The sequence below is a fragment of the Nomascus leucogenys genome, chromosome 23 (genome assembly GCF_006542625.1).
Source record: "Nomascus leucogenys isolate Asia chromosome 23, Asia_NLE_v1, whole genome shotgun sequence".
Taxonomy (NCBI): Eukaryota; Metazoa; Chordata; class Mammalia; order Primates; family Hylobatidae; genus Nomascus; species Nomascus leucogenys.
Genome location: NC_044403.1, coordinates 33,555,776 through 33,569,008, shown reverse-complemented (window position 1 = coordinate 33,569,008; position 13,233 = coordinate 33,555,776). Strand labels below are relative to the sequence as shown.

General features: G+C 44.2%; 1 protein-coding gene across 5 annotated transcripts in view; it reads right to left on the bottom strand.

The window, feature by feature from the left end:
* ARHGAP39 (Rho GTPase activating protein 39) overlaps positions 1-13,233 on the bottom strand; it is a 146,204-nt gene that overhangs the window by 35,913 nt on the left and 97,058 nt on the right. The window lies entirely within an intron of this gene.

Sequence of the window (13,233 nt, the reverse complement as noted above, 5' to 3'; positions counted from 1 at the left end):
GTTCCATCCTGTACACCTGGCTCTGCCTTTTAGATAACAGTAGTAAATTAGTGAAAGTACTAAAAGTCTCTGATATCAGAAATAATGGCCTAAGCTGTCTCCTCTCTCTCCCTCTCTCTCTGCCTCGGCTGCCAGGCAGGAAAGGGCCCCGTCCAGTGGACACATGACCCATGTGGCCTTACCTATCATTGGAGATGGCTCACACTCAACCCTAACCCTGCCCCTTTCTCTTGTATCCAATAAATATCAGCATAGCCTGGCATTGGGGGCCACTACCAGTCTCCACGTCTTGGTGGTAGTGGTCCCCCGGGGCCCAGCTGTCTTTTATCTCTTTGTCTTGTGTCTTTATTTCTACAATCTCTCGTCTCCACACATGGGGAGAAACCCACCGACCCTGTGGGGCTGGACCCTACAGGCTGATGCCTGTAATCCCAGCACCTTGGGAGGCTGAGGTGGGTAGATCACCTGAGGTCAGGAGTTTGAGATCAGCCTGGCCAACATGGTGAACTCTCGTCTTTACCAAAAAAATACAAAAATTAGCTGGGTGTGGTGGTGCACCCCTGTAGTCCCAGCTACTCGGGAGGCTAAGGCAGGAGAATCACATGAACCTGGCAGGCAGAGGTTGCAGTGAGCCGGGATCGCACCACTGCACTCCAGCCTGGGCAACAGAGTGAGACTCTGTCTCAAAAAAAAAAAAAAAGATGGAAGACTTTTTCAAAAATACAAAAGCTAAAAGAAGTCATTACCAGCAGACTTGCACTTCAGTAAATGTTACATGAAGTCCTTGAAGCAGAAAGAAATGCCACCAGATGGACACAAATCTGGATCCACACAAGCAATCAAGAGCACAGGAAACAGGAACTGTGTGGGCTGATGTAGAAATGTCTGCTTAGTATTAAAATCTCTTTAAAAGATAACTGACTAAAGTACAAATGATAACAATGTATTAAGACATTGATAACATGTAGAAAAGTAACATACTTGACAGCAGCAGGACAAAATTAGAGAGAAATGGAGCCTAATAAATGCTGTTAGGTTCTTACACCATTTACGAAGCAGGATAATATCATTTGAAAGTCGACTATGGTAAGTTAATACAAGACAATACATAAACCCTAAAACAATCAGTAAAAAATAGCAAAGAGCCATAATTAAGAATCCAACAAAAGGAGATAAAGGTGAATTTAAAAATGCTCGATTAGTGCAGAAGGAAAAAAAAGAGGAAAAAGGGATTGAGAACAAGAGAGACAACAAACCAAACAGCGAGACAACAGATTTAAGCCTAACCCTAACCCTAACTCTAACCCTAACCCTGACCAACCCTATCCCTAACGCAAAGCCTAACCCTAACCCTAACCCTAAACCTAAACCTAACCCTAACCCTAAACCTAAACCTAACCCTAACCCTGACCCAACCCTAACCCTAACCCAAAGCCTAACCCTAACCCGGACCCTAACCCTAACCCTAACCAAATAAATCATCACATTGTGTTAATGGTCTAAATTCCCCCATAAACAGACAGAGATGTTCAGACTGAATAAAAACGTGTGACCTAATAATGTGATGCCTACAAGAAAACTCATAATAAAGACAAAAGAATAGGTAAAAAGTAAAGGGTTGAAAAAAGAGATACCATGCTAACATGAATCAAATTAATATTGGAGTGCCAATATTAATGTAAGTAGATTTTGGTGCAAAGAATATTTCTAGGAACAAAGAGGGTCAATGATGAAGGGATTAATTTGTCAAGAAGACAAAATCCTAAATGTTTATGTACCTAACTACAGAGCCCCAAAATACTCCTGGGTATTTTCTGAGAGAAATAAAAATGTATGTCCAAACAAAGACTTGTACATGAACGTTCATAGCAGTTTTATTTGTAATAGCCCAAACGTGCAAACAACCCAAATGCCCATCAGAAGGCGGTACATCCATACAATGGTATACTACTAAGCAGTGAAAAAGGAATAAACTACGGATACATGTAACAACATGTCAAAACAATTACATGGAGTGAGTGAAAAAGGAATAAACTATGGATACATGTAACAACATGTCAAAATAATTACAGGGAGTGAAAGATGACAGACAAAAAAGAGTGCATACTGCTTCAGTCCTTTCATGTAAAATTCTACAAAACACAAATTAATCTATAGTGAAACAGGTAGACAAATGGTTCCTTAGGAATGTGGGTGATTGTGCGGAGACAGGTGGGAGGGGAACAGGAGGGCAAGGAGACTTCTGGCACCAGTGGAAAGTGCACTACCTTAATTGTGGTGATGGTCATGGGTGTGTACATACATCAAGACTTATCAAAATGTATGCTTTAAATGTGTGTGGTTTATTGCCTTTCAATTTTCCTTCCATAAAGTTGACACACTTGAAGAGATACAAACATCAGAGAAAGGGCAGGAAGACATCCATCCAAATGTTAACAAAAACACACAGAGTAGTGGGTGTGGGGAATATGAAGACAGAGAGGGCAACAGAAAAGCGTATATGCTGAGGCTAGGCGCGGTGGCTCAGGCCGGTAATCCCATCACTTTGGGAAGCTGGGGCGGGCAGATCACTTGAGGTCAAGAGTTCGAGGCCAGCCTGGCCAACATGGTGAAACCCCGTCTCTACTAAAAATACAAAAATTAACCAGGCGTGGTGGTTCATGCCTGTAATCCCAGCTACTCAGAAGGCTGAGGCAGGAGAATTGCTTGAACCTGGGAGGCGGAGGTTGCAGTGAGCCGAGATCGCACCATTGCACCCCAGCCCGGGTGACAAGAGTGAAACTCTGTCTCAAAAAAAAAAAAAAAAAAAGCTTATAAGCCGAGCAGAACATGAGATGATGAACTGAACCCTCTTGTTGCATCCGCAATCTCATCAATGACTGGAACAATCCTCCCAAACAAAAGATGGGTGTTTGGACTAGATTTAAAAAATAAACCAAACAGCTATACATCATTTACAAGAAATAGACTGGATGGATAAAGGAGGCAAATTCTAACCAAAGAGAAACAACGGCACCACAAACTCTAAAAGTTGACTTCAAGGCAAGAAGACTGTGAGGGGTAAAGAGGATTAGACGCAATGACAATAGGAAAAGTCTGGCAGGAAAATGATTCTAAACTTACGAGCGACCAACTCACTGCTTCAATACATAAGAACTGGAAATGGACAGATTTTAAAGGAGAAATGAACAAATTCTGCTATTCTAGGAGGAGACTTTAACTCTCAGAATGGAGAGACCAGGTAGAAAAAAATAGGTTGAAAAGATCAACAAAATTGGTACACTGCTAGCAAGACTAATAAAGAAGAAAAGAGAATAATCAAATAGACGCAATAAAAAATGATAAAGGAGATATCACCATGATCCCACAGAAATACAAACTACCAATAGCGAATACTATAAACACCACTACACAAATAAAATAGAAAATCTAGAAGAAATGGATACATTCCTGGACACATACACCCTCCCAAGACTAAACCAGAAATAAGTTGAATCTCTGAATAGACCAATAACAGGCTCTGAAATTGAGGCAATAATTAATAGCCTACCAACCAAAGAAAGTCCAGGACCAGATGGATTCACGGCCGAATTCTACCAGAGGTACAGAGAGGAGCTGGTACCATTCCTTCTGAAACTATTCCAATCAATAGAAAAAGGGGGAATCCTCCCTAACTCATTTTATGAGGCCAGCATCATCCTGATACCAAAGCCTGGCAGAGACACGACAAAAAAAGAGAATTTTAGACCAATATCCCTGATGAACATCGATGCGAAAATCCTCAATAAAATACTGGCAAACCGAATCCGGCAACACATCAAAAAGCTTATCCACCATGATAAAGTTGGCTTCATCCCTGGGATGCAAGGCTGGTTCAACATACGCAAATCAATAAATGTAATCCATCACATAAACAGAACCAATGACAAAAACCACATGATTATCTCAACAGACGCAGAAAAGGCCTTCAACAAATATCAACAGCGCTTCATGCTAAAAACTCTCAATAAACTAGGTATTGATGGGACGTATCTCAAAATAATAAGAGCCATAAATAATGAGAAACCCACAGCCAATATCATACTGAATGGGCAAAAACTGGAAGCATTCCCTTTGAAAACTGGCACAAGACAAGGATGCCCTCTATCCCCACTCCTATTCAACATAGTGCTGGAAGTTCTGGCCATGGCAATCAGACAAGACAAAGAAATAAAGGGTATTCAATTAGGAAAAGAGGAAGTCAAATTGTCCCTGTTTGCAGATGACATGATTGTATATTTAGAAAAACACATTGTCTCAGTCCCAAATCTCCTTCAGCTGATAAGCAACTTCAGCAAAGTCTCAGGATACAAAATCAATGTGCAAAAATCACAAGCATTCCTATACACCAATAACAGACAAACAGAGAGCCAAATCATGAGTGAACTCCCATTCACAATTACTACAAAGAGAATGAAATACCTAGGAATCCAACTTACAAGGGATGTGAAGGACCCCTTCAAAGAGAACTACAAACCACTGCTCAACGAAATAAAAGAGGATACAAACAAATGGAAGAACATTCCATGCTCATGGATAGGAAGAATCAATATCATTAAAATGGCCATACTGCCCAAGGTAATTTATAGATTCAATGCCATCCCCATCAAGCTACCAATGACTTTCTTCACAGAATTGGAAAAAACTACTTTAAAGTTCAGATGGAACCAAAAAAGAGCCCGCATTGCCGAGACAATCCTAAGCCAAAAGAACAAAGCTGGAGGCATCATGCTGCCTGACTTCAAAATATACTACAAGGCTACAGTAACCAAAACAGCATGGTACTGGTACCAAAGCAGATATATACACCAATGGAACAGAACAGAGTCCTCAGAAATAACACCACGCATCTACAACCATCTGATCTTTGACAAACCTGACAAAAACAAGAAATGGGGAAAGGATTCCCTATTTAATAAATGGTACTGGGAAAACTGGCTAGCCATATGTAGAAAGCTGAAACTGGATCCCTTCCTTACACCTTATACAAAAATTAATTCAAGATGGATTAAAGACTTAAATGTTAGACCTAAAACCATAAAAACCCTAGAAGAAAACCTAGGCAATACCATTCAGGACACAGGTATGGGCAAGCATGTCATAACTAAAACACCAAAAGCAATGGCAACAAAAGCCAAAATAGATAAATGGGATCTAATTAAACTAAAGAGCTTCTGCACAGCAAAAGAAACTACCATCAGAGTGAACAGGCAACCTAAAAATGGGAGAAAATTTTTGCAATCTACCCATCTGACAAAGGGCTAATATCCAGAATCTACAAAGAACTTGCACAAATTTACAAGAAAAAAACAACCCCATCAAAAAGTGAGCAAAGGATATGAACAGACATTTCTCAAAAGAAGACATTTATGCAGCCAACAGACACATGAAAAAATGCTCATGATCACTGGCCATCAGAGAAACGCAAATCAAAACCACAATGAGATACCATCTCACACCAGTTAGAATGGCGATCATTAAAAAGTCAGGAAACAACAGATGCTGGAGAGGATGTGGAGAAATAGGAACACTATTACACTGTTGGTGGGAGTGTAAATTAGTTCAACCATTGTGGAAGACAGTGTGGCGATTCCTCAAGTATTTAGAACTAGAAATACCATTTGACCTAGCGATGCCATTACTGGGTATATACCCAAAGGATTATAAATCATGCTGCTATAAAGACACACGCACACATGTGTTTATTGTGGCACTATTCACAATAGCAAAGACTTGGAACCAACCCAAATGTCCATCAACGATAGACTGGATTAAGAAAATGTGGCACATATACACCATGGAATACTATGCAGCTATAAAAAAGGATGAGTTAATGTCCTTTGCAGGGACATGGATGAAGCTGGAAACCATCATTCTGAGCAAACTATCACAAGGACAGAAAACCAAACACCTCATGTTCTCACTCATAGGTGGGAATTGAACAATGAGAACCCTTGGACACAGGGCAGGGAACATCACACACCAGAGAATGTTGTGGGGTGGGGGGATGGGAGAGGGATGGCATTAGGAGAAATACCTAATGTAAATGACAAGTTAATGGGTGCAGCAAACCAACATGGCACATGTATACATATGTAACAAACCTGCATGTTGTGCACATGTACCCTAGAACTTAAAGTAAAATAAAAATTAAAAAAGGATGAAACTTGATTTACATAATAGATTTCATTTAATTAACATATGCAGAACTCTGGGCACAACAAAAAGAAAACAGAAATTATCCTTTTGAAGGAGTCATAAAATCATTTACAAAAATTTATGAATTAGCCCACAAAGTAAGTCTCAAAAAAATAAAAAAATTATGCATTCCTTAAGTTGGCAATCAAGAATGAGAACGAAAAATAAACTGTAGCTTTGGAAATGAAGACATTTCTAAATTACAAATGAGTCAAAGAATAAATCACAGTTAGTCTGGGAGTGGTGGCTCATGCCTATAATCCCAGCACTTTGGCAGGCTGAGGCAGGCAGATCACTTGAGACCAGGAGTTCGAGACCAGCCTGGCCAACATGGCAAAACCCCGTCTCTACTAAAAATACAAAAATTAGCCAGGCATGGTGGCGCCCCTCTGTAATCCCAGCTACTCAGGAGGCTGAGGCATGAGAATTGCTTGAACCTGGGAGTGGAGGTTGCAGTGAGCTGAGATTGCACCACTGTACTGCATGCAGCCTGGGTGACAGAAGAAGACTCTGTCTCAAGAAAAAGAAAAAAAAGAAGAGGAAGAGGAAGAGGAGGAGGAGGAGGAGGAAGAAGAAGAAGAAGAAGAAGAAGAAGAAGAAGAAGAAGAAGAAGAAGAAGAAGAAGAAGAAGCAGCAGCAGCAGCAGCAGCAGCAGCAGCAGCAGCAATCATAATTAAAATTTGAAAATATTTAAAAGTGGGCTGGGCTAGGTGCAGTGTCTCACACCTATAATCCCAGCATTTTAGGAGGCCGAGGTGGGAGGATCACTTGAGGCCAGGAGTTCCAGACCAGCCTGGGCAACATGGCATTAGCCTACTTCTATAAAAAATAAAAAAAATTAGACTGGGTGGGGTGGCTCACGCCTGTAATCCCAGCACTTTGGGAGGCCAAGGTGTGTGGATCACAAGGTCATGATATTGAGACCATCCTAACACAGTGAAACCCCATCTCTACTAAAAATACAAAAACAAAATTAGCCGGGCATGGTGACGGGCGCCTGTAGTCCCAGCTACTCGGGAGGCTGAGGCAGGAGAATGGCGTGAACCCGGGAGGTGGAGCTTGCAGTGAACTGAGATTGCACCACTGCACTCCAGCCTGGGCGACAGAGCGAGACTCCATCTCAAAAAACAATAATGATGATAATAACAATAATAATAAATAAAAGATAAAAAAATTAGTTTGGTGTGGTGGTGTACACCTGTAGTCTCAGCTACTCAAGAGGCTGAGGTAGGGTTGCTTGAGCCCGGGAGTTGAAGGCTGCAGTGAGCCATGATTATGCCATTTCATACCATCTTCACACATGCAGGAGACTTTACAGTCAGATGTCACTTCACAACACAAATGTGTTCTGAGAAACGCATCATCAGGTGATTCTGTCACTGTGTGAACATCACAGAGTACAGTTATACACATGCAGGCTGTAAGGCCTGCTACACACCCAGGCTATATGGTGTAGTTTATTGCCCCAGGCTACACACCTTACCATTACTGTGCCAAATGCTAAATGCCATTGTAACACAATGGTATTTGTGTGCCTAAACATATTTAGACATAGAACAGGTACAGTAAAAATATGGTATAAAAGATAGAAAATGGCACACCTGTACCAGGCACGTAGCAGGAACACAGCTTGCCGGACTGGCAGTTGCCAGGCGTGTCGGTGAGTGAGCCCTGGACATCACTGCACACAACTCCCGACTTGACAACCCTGTACACTTAGGCCACACTCAATTCATTTAAAACTTCTTCTGTCTTCAGTAATAAATTTAGTTTACTGTAACTTTTTTACTTTATAACCTTTTTAGTTTCTTTAAACTTTTTGAGTCTTTTAGAACACTCTGCTTAACATACACATTGTACAACTATACAAAATTCTTTCTTTACATTCTTATTCTATAAGCATTTTTAATTTAAAATTTCTTAAATTGACTTTTTGTTACAAACTACGACACAAACACACTAGCCTAGGCCCACACATGCTAGGATCATCACCACCACCGTCTTCCCATCGCCACGTGGTGTCTTGGGAGACAGCAACATGCGCGGAGCCATCACCTCCTGAGACAACAGCGCCGCCTTCTGGACACCTCCAGAAGGACCCACCTGAGGGTGTTTCCAGCTAATTTTTTTTTTAAGTGCACGCTAAATGATAAAAACTATGGGCCGGGCGCGGTGGCTCACGCTTGTAATCCCAGCACTTTGGGAGGCCGAGGTGGGCGGATCACGAGGTCAGGAGATCGACACCATCTTGGCTAACACGGTGAAACCCCATCTCTACTAAAAATACAAAAAATTAGCCGGGCGTGGTGGCGGGCGCCTGTAGTCCCAGCTACTCGGAGAGGCTGAGGCAGGAGAATGGCATGAACCCGGGAGGCGGAGCTTGCAGTGAGCCGAGATCGCGCCACTGCACTCCAGCCTGGGCGACAGAGCGAGACTCCGTCTAAAAAAAAAAAAACAAAAACAAAACTATGGTACAGTGAATACGTAAACCAGTGACAGTCACGTATCATCATCATGATCAAGTACTCTGCACCGTTCATAATCACACGTGCTGCTCCTCTGTATGACCGCAGTGCAGCAGGTCTGTTTACGCCAGCATCACCACAGACTTGTGAGTACAGTGTTGCATGCAACCACAGTAGGTCATATAACATTTTCAACTCCATTATAATCTATGAGACCACTCTCATATATGCATGTGCTGCTGATGGAAATGTTACATGGCACATGACTGTATTATAAAGACATCTATCTACCCAAACGAATCCATAATTCAACACAATTCTAGTCAAAACCCCAACAGAGTGGCCAGGCATGGTGGCTCACGCCTGTCCAGCACTTTGGGAGGCTGAGGTGGGCAGATCATGAGGTTAAGAGATTGAGACCAGCCTGGCCACCAACATGGTGAAACCTCGTCTCTACTAAAAATACAAAAATTAGCTGGGTGTGATGGCAGGCGCCTGTAGTCCCAGCTACTCGGGAGGCTGAGGCAGGAGAATCGCTTGAACCTGGGAGGCGGAGGTTCCAGTGAGCCAAGATTGCACCACTGCACTCTAGCCTGGGCGACAGAGTGAGACTCCATCTCAAAAAAAAAAAAAAAAGAAAGGAAAAAAAAACTCCAACAGAGCTTCTCATGGAAGTCCTGGCCCCAATAGCCCCACATCGCCCCAGAACTCCTGAGACATTTTTGAAAAGCGATGGACACTCCAGTCCCCAGAGAGTGGGCCCTGAACCATGGCTGATAGGGCAGGGCTAAGGCCAGACCCACGGCCTCTCTGCGAAAGAACAGCCCTGCAAGTGTGGGTGACTGACACGTTTTGAAAATAGAATCACAAAAAGAAACCAATTCCTTCACCTAATTGCAGAGATGAGTCAAAACTAATAACAAATTCAAAATTATTATAATCCGATACCAATTCTCTGAGAAGTTCCGTGCAGGCCCGAAGCTGTCCGTTCTGTTCAGTAAGAGGAAACAGGAGATTCCAGCGCTGCAGCACAGCACAGGCTCTTGAGGGAGAGTTATTTTTAAAATGTTAACGCCAAGCCCGCTCGTCCGCTTGTTTCTGAAAATGATTCACGATTCTCAGAATCTGGCTTCGACTTGTGCAAGATGAGCTCCTGCCCGTTTCTGGCTGGGAGAAGTTGTTCTCCAGAGGGACCATAGGATTTAACTGCCATCAGTATTTACAGCAAACCAATAGGTTTGTTTTTCACTTATGTCATTTAAGCCATAAAGCAGATGTTGCAGTCACCTTTCCACGGAGCTCCACCTGTACACGCCACGAATGTCCTTTATTCCTTAACCTCCACAACAGTCTAAATTCTGTACCTTTCAGTATCATCTCCTTTGGGAAATGCCGCTGGAGGGCCAAGGACTCCTGGCCTGCTCTGGTGTGTGCTTAACTGCAGGGAGAGATTGCTCACGTGGGTTTCATGGATCATATGAAAGCCCACAGGGAGGTTCCTCTGTTTTTCAAAAGCACACAGATGCTGCTGTGACGACCGGAATACACACTCAAGGACGGTTCAACATGAGACCAACCAGTGTAAAACACCACACTGACAGATAGACTGAAGGGGGGAAACCACATGATCATCTTAACTGATGCAGAAAAGGCACTGACAAAATCCACATGATAAAACCACTGGGAACACAAGGAGTATCAAGGAACTTGCTCAACAGAAAAGACTGGAAGCTTTCCCTGAGATCAGGGGCGGAACCAGGAAGCCCCTTCACCACTGCCATCCAACACTGCACTGGAATCCTACGCAGGGCAATCAGTTAGGAGAAGAAAAAGGCATCCAAATTGGAAAGGAAGATGTTAGACTATCACTAACCACACATGACATAGTCCTATATATAGAAAATCCCAGAGATTATAAATGAAGGTTACTACAGCTAATACAGAAATTCAGCAAAGTTGCACAGTGCAAGACCAACACACAATCATTTATGTTTCCATACACCACAATGGACAATCCAGAAACAAACAAACAAAAAATTCCACTTACAATAGCATCTAAAAGAATAACATATCTAGGAATAAACTCTACCAGGGAGGTAAAAGGACTATACACTAGAAAACATAAAACACTGCTAAGAAAAGTCAGACATAAGCAAATGAAAAGACATCCTCTGTTCAAGGATTAGAAAATTAACATTGCTTGGATGAAATATGACCTTCCAGATCCAATACAATCCCCCACACAGATTCAAAATTCCAAAGGCTTTTTTGTTGCTCTTGTTAAAAGAAATGAAAAAGCCAATCCCCAAATTCATATGGAATTGCAAGGTGCTCCAAATAGCCAAAACCACCTTGAAAAATTACAATAAAGCTGGAAGACTCACACTTCCCAGTTTCAAAACTTATTACAAAGTTACAGTGATCAAAACAATGTGGTACTGGCATATGGATCAATGCAAATCAACTGAGAGGCCAGAAATGAACCCAAATCTATGACATGTCAATTTTTGTTTGTTTGTTTTTTTTGAGACAGCATCTTGCTCTGTCACCCAGGCTGGGGTACAGTGGTGCGATCTCGGCTCACTGCAAGCTCCACCTCCTGGCTTCAAGTGATTCTCCTGCCTCAGCCACCCGAGTAGCTGGGATTACAGGCGTGAACAACCACTCCCAGCTAATTTTGGTACTTTTAGTAGAGACAGGGTTCTGCCACGTTGGACAGGCTGGTCTCAAATTCCTGGCCTCAAGTGATCTGCCTTCCTTGGCCTTGAAAAGTGCTGGGATTACAGGCGTGCATCACTTTTCTTGGCCAAAATTAAAAACTTTGTACTTTGGCCATGCACGCTGGCTCATGTCTAAAATCCCAGCGCTTTGGGAGGTATAGGTGGGCATACTGCCTGGGCTGAGGAGTTGGAGACCAGCCTGGGCAACATAGTGAAACCCCAATCTCTACAAAAAAATACAAAAATTAGCCGGGTGTGATGGCGCGTGCCTGTAGTCCCAGATACTTGGGGGGCTCAGGTGGGAGGGTCACTTGAGCCCGGGAGGTGGGGGCTGCAGTGAGATTGCACCACTGCACTCCAGCGCCAGAGACAAAGAGAGACCGTGTCTCAAAAACAAATAAACAAACAAAACAAAAACAACAAAAACCTTTGTTTTTCAAATGATACCATCAAGAAACTGAAAAAAGGGGCCGGCGTGGTGTCTCACACCTGTAATCCCAGCACTTTGGGAGGTGGGTGGATCACGAGGTCAGGAGATCGAGACCATCCTGGCTAACAGGGTGAAACCCCGTCTCTACTAAAAATACAAAAAATTAGGTGGGCGTGGTGGCAGGTGCCTGTAGTCCCAGCTACTCGGGAGGCTGAGGCAGGAGAATGGCGTGAACCCGGGAGGCGGAACTTGCAGTGAGCAGAGATTGCGCCACTGCACTCCAGCCTGGGCGACAGAGCAAGACTCCATCTCAAAAAAAAAAAAAAAAAAAAAAACAAAGAAAGTGAAAAAAGGCTCGAAGTCATTAGTCATTAAGGAAATGCAAACCAAAACTACAATGAGACATTTCACGGTGGCTACAATAGCTAAAATAAATCTCAAAAGGAAAGTAAGTAGTGTTGGCAAGGCCGTGGATAACTTTGAACCCTCATATTTGCTGGTAGGATGTGAAATGTAGGCCCTGGTCCTCTTTGTGCCCACCTTCTGCACTGCTCACCCACGCCACGCCCGAGCCTCCGCTGCTCACCCTGCCCTGAATGCCGACACCAACACCGTCTTCCCAGTGTGCTCCAGTGGCTCCTCCACACCCGATTTGCCCCAACTCCTGCCCACTCTGCAGCAGGCCCCATCCCTGGCCTCCCTTTCATCCTGCCAGGCCGGGTCCACAGGGTGAACCTGCTGCCCGCCTCCCTCTGTGCCTGCACCTCGGCAGGGTGGGACGGAAGCCTGCTGTCCTCTGAGCTCTGTGGTTCACTCTGAATCCCTCTTCTGAAGCCTCAGATGAGCCCGGCAGTCCAACAGGCTCCTTCCCACCTCTGCAGAAAGCCCCTGGGCCTCAGCTCCCCTGGCAACCTCAGCCAAGCACCGAAAATCTGGTACTGGGGGGGACCAATCCCTGGCTTTCTCTCCCTGGGGTCCAGCCTCTCCTCCATCCTCTCCAGAGGAGCCTCCATCCACCCCTGCAGTGGCCAGGCCTGTCTGCCCTGGGCCACAGCCTGGGCTCTGGGAAGCCCCAGCCTCCTGTCCCTGGGCCAAAGTCTTACCTTCGCCATCCATGACCCCATGGGACCCCAGAGCTTACCCTGTACCCACCATGAGGCACCTGCCTTATCTCTTCCCCACTGTCCTGCCCGCCTGCCACCTGCCTCAGCCCTTCCCCACTGTCCTGCCCGCCTGCCACCTGCCTCAGCCCTTCCCCACTGTCCTGCCCGCCTGCCTCAGCCCTTCCCCACTGTCGTGCCTGCCTGCCTTGGCCCTTCCCCACTGTCCTGCCCGCCTGCCACCTGCCTCAGCCCTTCCCCACTGTCCTGCCCGCCTGCCA